The 12,169-nt window shown below is 40.2% G+C and overlaps 1 protein-coding gene across 1 annotated transcript in view; it reads right to left on the bottom strand.

Annotated features, from left to right (window-relative positions):
- ODF2L (outer dense fiber of sperm tails 2 like) overlaps positions 1-6,472 on the bottom strand; it is a 35,106-nt gene extending 28,634 nt beyond the window's left edge. The window contains 1 exon segment of the mRNA XM_036256402.1: positions 6,332-6,472. The gene's annotated coding sequence lies outside the window, so the exon portion shown is untranslated.
- Between the last annotated feature and the right edge of the window lie 5,697 nt (positions 6,473-12,169).

The raw sequence follows: 12,169 nt of genomic DNA, 5'->3' as shown, positions 1-12,169 counted from the left end.
GAGAATTATCATCTCCTGCTTTGTTCAGTTACAACAGCTACTCTACTCAGGGAGGAATTGGTATTTATCTTTCAGCCATTTGCTTTTTTATATATTTGTTTCCCTGTACACTAGAATCTCAAGAAAGAATGTCTTGTTTATATTTGAATCCTTAGCACCTATAAGCCTTGTAAAAGTTAAGAAATAATTAAAGGAGAGGATTCCAGGCTTGGAGCAGTAATGAATAAAGACGTTTTACTTATTCACCCCTTGATTCATCTTTTGGGGAATCATTAAAAGAAAAATAGTTCCCGTATTTCGAATAAAATCTTTAAAAATCAATGTGAGCCCTGGCCGGTTTGGATCAGCGGTTAGAGCGTCGGCCTGCGGTCCGGAGAGACCCGGGTTCGGTTCCCACTAAGGGCATGTACCTCGGTTGCAGTTTGTCCCCGGCCCTGTTTGGTCGTGCGGGTGGCAACCACTCGATGTGTCCCTTTCACATCGATGTTTCTCTCTCTCTTCCTCTCTCTCCCTCCCACTCTGTCAGAACAAAAAATGGAAAACTGTCCTTGGGTGAGGATAAAAAAAAAAAAAAAAAAATCAATGTGAGGGAATAGGGATCTTCAATTTGTAGAAAATATTTTAAGAGATAAGATTCAGTTTGATATCAGTATTTAAATGAGTTCTTACTTAGCTTTATGGGCTACTGACAGCTACTTACACAATCTTTCTAAAAGTTTTATCACAAGATAAAATCATACGACATTATTCTGCTTCACCACCTATAAAAGTAACCATGTCTTATCTTAAAGGGTAAACAAAATTAAAACATTGTAAAAATAGGGATTTTAGAATGACTTTCCGCCCAACATTCTAAAAAGTTATCTTCATTACTGATTCCTCAAAATGGGAAACAGAAAACTATATAAATCAAGTCTCAGATAGTTCCATAGAAATAATCAACAATCATAGGCTTACAACGTAGTGTTTTCCAGGATAATGACTGTTCAGCAGTTCCAAGGCACTCCATTATCTTTGTGTTGTAACAGTACTATAACCGAAAACATATGTGTGCTGAACAACAATGTGGTAATTTTCTTTAGCATAAAAAGTTCTACCTTCATTTAAAAAATGCTATCATTTTACTGGACCAAATGCATTTTTTTATGGAAAAGCAGATGTTTCAAAAGAAAATGTTTTCAATTATGTAGAATAGACTGCCAATTGAGAAATGTATAAATAATACTTTTGTACAACTAGCTAGTGGTAAAACAAAGACATATTTCGCACACATATTTAATGATCAAATCCCTACAGATTGGCAATTTTAAATATTTTTAATGTTTAGCGAATTAAATTTCCTATACAGAGATGACTTTACCAGTCCCCTACCAAAAAAGGCATGTTCTTAAAGCTTTTTCCAGGAGTGGTCACGGATTTATGCTGATCCAGCTATACTCACTAAACTATGTTCCACTTTGGCCAACACGCATTTGAGGGATGGCTGTTCAGGGACTGTGATGCTGGCCATGGTCAGAGAAAAGAAGATCAATCCGTGACCTTCTTAGCACCTAGACTGTTCTAAGTAACCTAACCATCTGCAGACAAATATCTATTTAAAATTAATCTCTCTGATGAGAAAAGCGTATTAATATTGCAGATTTCTTTTCTTTTCTTTTTGACCAAACACTGATTCTTGGAAAATTAGTTCCCACTGGCTTCCAATGAAAGCGCACAAAACTTCTACAGAAAAAATTAATATGAAATATTCAGCGAGGAACACAAAACAGATAGAGGAATGCTGCTCCCTTCTCTCACTATTCTAAACACTAGTCAAAGTTTACTAGAGAAGTAATAGTATAGCTTTTTAGACTCCATAATGAAAAAATTGTTAAGAAATTTGAAAATAGGCAAAAAGTAAAAAATAACCAAAGGTGGAAAATTGATTTTACAAATAAAAGCTATCATAAATGGAAAAAATTTTTCTGATACAGAGAGTTTAACTTAGATACAGTCGTCCACCACTTGGGTTATGTTCTGAGAAGTGTGTTGGTAGGTGATTTCATCATTGTGCGAACATGATAGAGTGTACTTACACAAACCTAGATGGTAGAGCCTGCTACATACCTAAGCTATATGATAGAGCCTATTGTTCCTATGTCACAAGCCTGTATAGCATGTTACTGTACCAAGAGAAATGATGTAATCAAAAACAACATGGTAAGAGACATATGAAGAAATGTTCAACATCACTAATCATCAGAGAGATGCAAATTGAAACAACAATGAGGCATCACCTCACACCTGTCAGAATGGCCACCATCAACAAATCATCAAACAAGTGTTGGTGAGGGTGTGGAGAAAAGGGGACTCTAGTACACTGCTGGTGGGAATGCAGACTGGTGCAGCCACTATGGAAAACACTATGGTGTTTCCTCAAAAAATTAAAAATTGAATTGCCATTTGATCCAGTGATCCTACTTCTAGGAATATACCCTAAAAAGCCTGAAACACCAATCAGAAAGAATATATGTACCCCCATGTTCGTAGCAGCACTATTTACAATAGCTAAGATCTGGAAACAGCCCAAGTGTCCATCAGTAGTTGAATGGATAAAAAGCTGTGGTACATATACAGAATGGAGTACTATGCACCTGTAAGAAAGATCTCTTATCCTTTGAGATGACATGGAGAGACCTGGAGAGTATTATCCTCAGCGAAACAAGCCAAGCAGAGAAAGACAAATATCACATGATCTCACTTATTTGTGGAATATAATGAACATAACAGTCTGAGGAATTGGGTAGACCCAGAGATGTGGAAATAGGGTACAGACTGACAACCCTCAGAAGAGGAGGTGGGGGGAGGGAAGAGATAAACCACACAACTTATATGCATGTACGCATAACCGATGGACACAGACAACAAAGTCGGGTATGGGGTGAGGGGAACGGAGAGGAGGGTGTCAATGGGGAAAAAAGGAGAAACATCTGCAACAAAATAAATTAATAAAAAAATTTTTAAAAAAAGGTAAACAGACATATGAAGCTGCTGCTGGTGTAACATGCCATACTATTTTACAGCAAAATTTTTTAAGAGTATATTCTAAAATAATGATAAGAAGTGTAGTACAGTGAATACATAAACCAGTAACATAGTCATTTATTGTCATTATCAATATTTATGTACTATGCATAAACATATGCTATACTTTTATATAATGGCAGCACAGGTTTGTTTCACCAGCACCATCACAAACACATGAGGAATGTGTTGTGTTCCAACATTAGGATGGCTACGACATGACTAGGTGACAGAAAAATTTCAACTCCATTATAATCTTGTGGGACTATCATGGCCCATGGGGTTTAGTGTTGACTGAAATTTCATTATGCGGAGCATGACTGGAAATAATTATCTAACTCCTCTGTCCAATGAATACAGGAATTTAAATATAAAAGGGTTGCAGATTAGATAACATAGGGAGAAAAGATGACAGCAAGAGCAACTGGTTTGTAAATACTGAATTCGTACTTCAAGGCCCAATCCCTCCTCCTTCCCAAAACATCCCCCCAAATGCTCCAGATCACCAAGAATCCTAAACATCAAACAGTATTTTCAGAATCATACAGTTTAGAATTTAATTGCTCCATAAATGCCTGTTTTGTTGTTGTTGTTGTTGGACTTGTAGTTTCTGCCTTTGTGGAGTTCCATCTTATTCATCCTTCATTTCCTTGTACAGAACACTTAAAAACATTTTTTTAATATAAACTGAATTTATAATAGTGTTGTTGAAATCTGACTGGATTAAGGCAAGTTTGTATGTTATCATCGGCTGCGTAAATTCTTTTTTTTTTTGGTACGTGACCCTAGGGGGAACCGAATCCAGTACTCTCTGGTCCGCAGGCAGATGCTCCAACCGCTGAGCCAAACAGGCCAGGGCGGCTGCATAAATTCTTATATTTATTTATGCTTTAGTGTCTTATGGCTTTTGGTTTAAAACTGAGCTCTACCAGTTTTGTTTGTTTGTTAATCCTTGCCAGAGGATATTTTTTCCACTGATTTTTAGAGAGAATGGAAGGTGGAGAGAGAGAAAAACATCGATGTGAGAGACATATTGCTTGGTTGCCTCCCACATGTGCCCTGACGGGGGCTGGAAATCAAACCTGCAACCCAGGTACATGCCTGTGACTGGAAATCGAACCTGAGACCTTTAGGGTCTATAGGCTGATGCTCTAACCAGTATTTTGGGGGAAAAACAGATCAGAAGTGCATCTTTAAAAGATAAACCCAGTGTTATTTTGGAGAATGGACTTAGGCATATGAAAGGGAGGAGAGCAGAAGCAGTGAAACTGGTTATTAGGGTCTCAGAGAGATGAAATTTCAACATTTTTTCCTATAAAAATTTTTGAAGAAATCAAAAGCTGTTTCCACTGGTGATAAAAACATGAAGAATAATGAAGGAATTAGAATTAGAACGCCAAAATAGCAAGAGATCAGTACAGAAAGAAGGGATCAAATGTAACACCTCATTTACTCATAACTATCTGAATCGATTGCTCCATTTACAAGTTCCAGAAAATGCTAGCTTATCCCTTTAAGTGCCGAAATTAACTTAGACCAGATTGAAGAAAATCTTTTAAAAGAAGTATTATTTCTTCCTTTTCAAACAGAGTTCAGGTAAACTGGATATAATTTAATCATTCCTTGACAACCCAGATGCAGGATATTAAAATGAAAGAATATCGAGCAAGACTCATCAGTATTTCATCCTTATGAGCCATCTAACATGGGCAACCCTTAGCCACAATGGGCTTTGGTTTTCTCTTCTACAAAATGAGACTAACCTTTGTCAGCCAAAAATGTGGTGAGGTTCAAATAACATGAACAGGCAAGGTTTGTAAGTGTGTGTGTGTGTTTTATTTGGGGCCCCTCTGGCTCACTCTTGGGGCAGCTTTTCCACCAGGTCTTTCCTTTAAATTTTTTCAACTTTTTTTTTTTTTTTCTTTTAATAATCATCCTGAGTCAATAGCCATTCCTGGAATTACTTACAGGCTTGAATTATCTGTATAGAACCAACATATCTTTAAAACAAATTTTGAAGATCTAATCTTTGCAGAATTATTACAAATCATCTTCAATGTAGTCATAAACTGACTTCTACTAAACCAGAACCCAGGAGAAAACAATGACTTCCAACAGAATTGTGCCCATTGGGTAGATGTTATGTCAACCTCATCGCTATACCCAGCATCTTGGGTCTCATTTATTTGTACAGGACAAGCACAATGATTAATAGTAATATAAACAAAGCCATTTTCTTACACCCTTGGGAGTTTGAGATAGAAAAACTATACTATTAATACACATCAATTACAAAATCAGAGGAAAAAGAGAAACAAAAAATGGACACCTAGCTGTTCAAGAATTACAAACATGACCATGTTTTTAATGTAAGCAGAAGGGAATTTTTTTAAACATAACTAACCCAAATAGTGCTTAAGACTGCTCCAAGCACCTCATTCGTTCGAAAACACCTGAAACCTTATTATGCATGAGGTTATAGGGAAACTTTGTCTCCACAATAGACTTTATCCCCAACACCAGACAGCCTGGTTTCTCAGTAAACAAGCGGCACCACTTACTAATCACCAATACTCAAAACCTGGCACAGGTTTAATCTTTTTTATTACATCCACTCTAAAGTGACTATTACTGTCCTCACTTTACATAAAAGGAAAACTTGAAGCAGGGACCGTTAAATGACCTGCCCAAGGCCACACAGTTGAAGGGGGTTTCCTGGACGTTGGAACCTAGGACCCCGGAAAAGGAATTATTTCCCGAGGCTTCCAGGAGTGTTCCTCACGAGAGGAGCCCCAGGGCCTACTGTCCGAACGACTAAAAGCACCATTTCGTGAAGAAACCCCGCCACGCCCGGTCGCCAGGCCAGGGCTCGGTTCTGAAGGCCACCTAGGCTAATATCCACTCCGTAGTCCCGGGGCCTACACCCTCCCTCGGGGGACTAGCCTCGCCGCCACTTTCCCCGCCCAGGCAGCCAGTCTCGGGGAAGCGGAGGTTGTGCACACGGGGGCTGAGGTCTAGCCCTGGGTGAACGCAAGGACCTTCCACTTCCGGGACCCACCAATACTACCCCCAGACCCCCAAAAGCCATCCCCGGTCCCCGCCCACCCACCTTCCAAACCCAAAATTCCCTCGCCTAAAACCGCGCCTGCGTCCCCACCGCTGCGTCAGCACGTCGCCGTGACGTCACCCCATCTCCGCCGTGAAAGAGGAGCGGGGGCACCGCAAAGGCGAGGCTCCGTGAACGTTGGTAAGGCAACGGCCCGCGTACCTGTGCTCTCCAGCCCTGGGTCAGCTAGGAGGGGGCGGGCCGCAGAGAGCAGTGCAGTGGGTGAAAGCTAGGAAGGATGGACCCTGAGGCGGAAGCAGGCGAATTCCTAGAACTGCTTGCGGTGGAACCGTGCCCGCTCAAGTGCAGTGGGACAAAAGCGGAGCTGGTAACCAGCAAGTGGCTTCTCTAGCAACCGCCCCGCCGCCCCGCCCCTTCCGTCGGGTCAGCCGATGCAGCCAATTGGCTGAGCTCGGGGAAAACAAGCGCTGGCGCCTGTTGCCATTGGCGGGAGTGGGGGGCGGAGCCTGAGAGTGGCTCTTCGCCTTTCAGTTGGTTCTGCTAAACTTTTTCTCACATCCTCCCTCTCTTCCCCCCAAATCTTTTGTTTTACGGAGAGGGCAGAATTTGTATTACCTGAGCTCATCCAGAAGGGGATATAAGGTCCATAGATGCCGAGTTTTCTGACATTTGGCCTGGAAGTGCCCTATTGTGCTTTTTAAAGGGGAGATTTGAAGAAGCCAAGTCAACCACTACTGGAAGACACCTCTTTTTTTTTTTTTTTTTCCTTTTTCTTATTGATTTTAGAAACAGAGGAAGGGAGAGGGAGAGAGAGAAACATCATGAGAGAGAACATTGGCCGCCCCCTGCATGCCCCCCAACTGGGGATTTGGCCCACAACCTGGGCATGTGCCTTGACCGAAAATCCAGCCAGTGACCTGAGCCACGCCAGCTGGGCAGACACCTCATTTTAAATGTATGGAATTGTTAACTGAGATCCCCTGGTTTTCTTAGATTAAATGAGAGAGCTGGGTGGTTATTTCAAGATGCTTTTGAAGTCTCAAATTCTTTCAGTCTGTGCTTCAGCCAGTTGGTATGGTTTATAAACTCCAGAACAAGCAAGGCCAGATTTTTTTTGGAAAAGTATAAAACTTGATCCAACACCTCAACTTAAAGTTGATGTTAAGGACTCTCATATTCACGAGAACAACTATCAACTGAGTAATTTAACTCTGGTAGTTCATTATTGGTTTTACAAAAAAATATTTTTCATATATAATTCCAGCAATGCTTTTTCTTCCCAGTGGTGTGATTATCCAGCCAAAAGTTAATACTAATTGAAAGTTCATTTATACTAAACACAACTTTCATATATGCAAATGGTAAAGAACACTAGGGACTGAAGCTTTAAGTATCTACTCTCTCACTGATGTATCTTGACCTCTAGCAAGTCAACTAATGTCTCTAGGCCAGTTTTATCACAAAACATAAAATAAGATAAAAATAAAAAAGGACAGTTGGAGTTGAGACAAGATTTATAGTTTCAAAGGCCTTTCCAACATTAACCTAGGATTCCAGCTAACCTTGCTAATTTGTCATAATCAGAAAAATAATTGTAAATATAAGTTAGGTTAGTGTTATGAAAATTATTTATTTAAAATTGGTATTAGAAGAAACATTCACAAAATCTCACAATGATTACATAAGAGTCTCAAATTGACTAATTTAACTGAATTGTCCAGGTAAAGTAAATATGGGACCCTTCATTCCCTAAATCTAATCTGTTCCTGAAATCTGATTGGACAGTGAATTTTTAGAAAGAGCCCTTATTTTATTGTTCAATGGAAAATAATTCATTCCAGCCCATCCAAAAACTCCAATCAAGAGACCTAGCAGGTTCTGCTTTCCTCTTTTGGAATCCAGGTACCATATAAGAATCTTCCAACTATCCTGCTGTAGAATGAAATGCAGCTGGATCCCAGCTTTTTAAGTCACTTGCCTGAAGTGCCAGACATGTGAATTGTTAACTTTCAAGACCCAGCCATGTTCCCATCAAATGAAGCTGTGTGAGTGACCCTAGCCAACACCATGGTTTTTTGGAGACAGAAGATTAATAAGGCAGGGATACAAATATAAAATTAGCATAGTGTATTAGGTGTGCTATGCTCTAAGAAAGATAAAGGGTTAGCTTTGTTGTTTGCTTTTTTAATTTTTATTTTAGGCTTGTCTACTTTGGATAGGCATTATTCAATATAGGTCTTTTCTCCTCTACATTATTGAAGCTAAGCATAATCCTTTTGTCTGAAAGAAAATCACTTGGTCTTTCATCAAAATGTCATTTAGTTTACATATTAAACCACTTTATGTACATGTTTCCAAACATTGATTGGCACTCTTTAGAAATGCCAATGCTATTTTCTAAAGTGCTTTTATTAGTTGTAACATTTTGGAAAGTAACAGGATACCTGACTAATGATGGCTTCGAGAACAGGAGCTTCCAACACCTCACACAGTGAGAAGTCTGGGTTAGGCTCTCCCCAGATTGGCTCAGCGTCACCAGTGTCATCAGGGACACATGCTCTCTATACCTTTCAGCTCTACTACCTTCACTTTCGGACTGCCCTCCTCGCCTTCCACAACTGCCATAGAGGCTCTCTCAGCTTCTGGCACCCTCATTGAAAAGAAGTGTGGGATTTTTCTAGACTTTTCCCTTTTTTTTTTCATGGAGGAAAATCTTTTCTATGAAGGATTCCAACAGCAATGTCTCCTCCATCTGCCTCCTTCTAGCAGACTACTCCTTAGGTTACTGGCTGGAGTCAGGGTCACATAGTCGTGCCCCAGTATGAGGGAGGCTTGGGAAAATAAGCATCAGACATGTTTGATCCCTGTAATAAGATGGGTTCTGCCAGCATGAAAGGGCAAGGGGCTGAGTATTCAGTAGGAAACTAACAGTGCCCAAGCAGGTGCCATGCACTTGGGAGAAAGGTCATAATTAATATGGATTAATATTTATTAAACTCTTACTGTCCTAGAAGCTATTTCAATCACTATGTGTTATTTAAACTTTATACCAATTTCACAAATATAGAAACTGAGGCATGGAACTATTTAATAACTTACCTAAAAGGCATGCAGCCAGTAAAAAGCAGAGCCGGGCCCGGCTGGTGTGGCTCCGTGGTTGAGCATTGACCCGTGCGTGCACCAAGAGGTCGTCAGTTTGATTCTTGGTCAGGGCACATACCCAGGTTGTGGGCCAAATCCCCAGAGTGGGGAGCATGCAGGAGGCAGCCAATCAATGTTCTCTGTCATCAATGTTTCTCTCTCCCTCTCCCTTCCTCTCTCTCTGAAATCAATAAAGGGGAAAAAAAAAAAAAAGTATCCCAGCTGACAGTAACTGACAATTACATTGATAATTAACTATAGCTACCATTTATGGAGCACTACAGCCTTGTGTTATAAACTTGGACTATATTTTTATGTCACTTGACTTCATATAACTACAGATCTCAGATTATTTTCATGTCATATTTTCTCATTTTTATCTCTCTGTTGTCAGAATTATGCTAGGCACCTTTGGGCAGACAAAGAAGTACTTAGTGATTCCTCTCTTATTAAACTTACAAGCTGAGGGGCTTTTATTTCATCTCCACAGCAAAATTATTAGTGGAGAAGGAAAGGGAAGTCCTAGACAGCTGAAGAAAGGGTAAATGAAGACAATCAAAACTGTCTGAGCTCTGTACATCTCCACTATCTCACCTGCATTCAGCCATAAGCCCGTTACTGGCCCCTGCTTCTACCTTTGTCTTCTTCACCAAAATAAACAAATAAATAAAACGGGAAGTCTAAAAGTCGGATGGATTGTGTCTCTCCACTGTGCACTAGACAGGACTTCCATGCCAGAGCTCCCTGCAGTCTTGGGACCTTCCCACGGCAGCTCTCGGGGCTCTCTTCTGGGCTGACTCCACTCCAGGCACCCACGGCTGCAGAGCCTTCGCACTTGTCCTTCCCTTTTCCTGTACCCTTTCTCTCTCAGATGTATGCATGGTCCCTCCTTCACTCTGGGAGGCCTATTCCGACCACCTGATACAAAACAGCAAACCCCAACTTCCACTCTCTCATTCCTTCTGGCCCAAGACCTGATTTCTTTTCTCCATAACACTTTCACTAAATATCCTATTATATTTGTTGTCTCTCTCCCTTCTCTGGGATGTAAGCTCCATCAGGACAAGGACTTGGCCCATTTCATTCACTGTTATATCCAGCACTTAGAACAGTGCCTGGCACCTGGCTGGTGTGGCTCAGTGGACTGAGAGTCACCCCATGGACTGAGAGGTCCCGGTTGATTCACAGTAGAATCAGTCCCCGGTAGGGGGCATGCAGGAGGCAGCCAATTGATGTTTCTCTCTCACATTGATATTTCTATCTCTCTCTCTGTTCCTTTCTACCAAAAATATATCAATAAAAACATAAAAATTTTTAAAAAGAACAGTGCCTAGCATCAAGTAGAAACACAGTTTTACGTTTTTTACAATTTTCTTTAGGTATATTTGACACAATTTAATTTTTGAGTGAATGAATGAATGAATGAATGAGTGAATGAATGAAAAAAGAGAGAAATAGAAGTTAAGGAAGCATTCCCCTATTTGAGTAATGTACATCTTTGGGAGTTACTTGCTTAAGGCTACATATTGGAGATCATTAAAACAATCTTATGGCTCAATAAGAAAATAGATTAAAGTTGAGGCACAGGCTTTGATAATAATGATTGTGACTTTTGAAATTTAAAACCTACATATCTGTGTTGCTGGTGTGTGTGTGTTTAACTCTGTACTCTGTAGTTGTTTCTTTTAAAAGAAACAATGGTGTCACCATAAAATGCATAATTAATGCAATACTTTTCCCCTTGAGTTCTGAAGAAAACACAGACCTTTCCCATAAGATAAAAAAAATGTAGTTAAAGACTACAAAGACTGTCACTTTCTGGTGTAAGAGCTGTAATCACCAAGAAAATCCCTGGATACTCCCTGGGAGTGCTTGATGCAAAGACTACTCCAACTGTGTAGCTCAAGGACCTGCAGCCTCAGCAGCACCTAAGAGCTTGGTAAACCAGCAGAATATTGATTAGAAGGTCATTAGCAGGTTACAAGTTCCATCTCTAGTAAGGGTCCCAAGAATCAATCAATGAATGCATAAATAAGTGGAACAACAACTTGATGTTTCTCCCTCTCCCTTCCTCCCTCTCTTTCTAAAATTCAATTTAAGAAGACTTGAAAAACACTACTCTAAATAGCACCCTGGAAGGAAGTCTCCTGCAGGTCAATTTCGTCTAGACTTTTTTCTGGAAATTCAGAGCCCCTGGTACCTACATCCCCTGAAGAGAAGGGAGAGTCCTAATGCCCCCATTGCCAGATCTTTCAACCAGTTGCAGTTACTTCTGCTTTTTGCAGGGCTGGTGGGGTAAAATGGAGTATAGACTAGCAGAGGAGAGGAAGGAAAGTCAAAAGACCGGTTGCCCCCTGGGGCTGGAGTTCGGAGCAGCAGGGAATTCTGGCAGAGCCTGGAGCTTCAGACTTGGGGAGGCCAGAATCAGAGCAGGAAGAAAATAGAAGGGGCGACTAGGAAAACAGTCAAAATTCTGTGTTTCTACTTTAATTTATTGCTCTCCGGGTCTCCGTGGTTATTTTTCATCTCTTTAAAAAATGTCACCTATATTTCTGCCATCTCTTTCTTTTTTTCTCTGAAAAAAAAAAAAAAAATGATAGGAATAATGATAACATCTTATATCCGCATGATTCTATTATGATGAGCTATAACAGATAAAATATTTTATAGAAGGCAGTTTTATGCCCATTTGGCAAATGAATATTCCATATTTTCTTTACTGGCTTAACATTAAAAGTAGTTCTTGTTTTTCATTTATTTTGGTAAACTTTAGAGGATATTTTTCATGTACAAAGTCATCTGCAGGGTTATTGCCACAGTGAGGGTGAGGAGGAGGCTTAATAGCAAAAGCCTGGAGGTAAAAGGCTACATGGGGAGAATTCAGGAAACTAAAAATGA

This window comes from Molossus molossus, unplaced genomic scaffold (assembly GCF_014108415.1).
Source record: "Molossus molossus isolate mMolMol1 unplaced genomic scaffold, mMolMol1.p scaffold_m16_p_12, whole genome shotgun sequence".
NCBI lineage: Eukaryota > Metazoa > Chordata > Mammalia > Chiroptera > Molossidae > Molossus > Molossus molossus.
The sequence above is the reverse complement of the archived record's forward strand: the minus strand, read 5'-3'. Positions and strand labels throughout refer to the sequence as shown.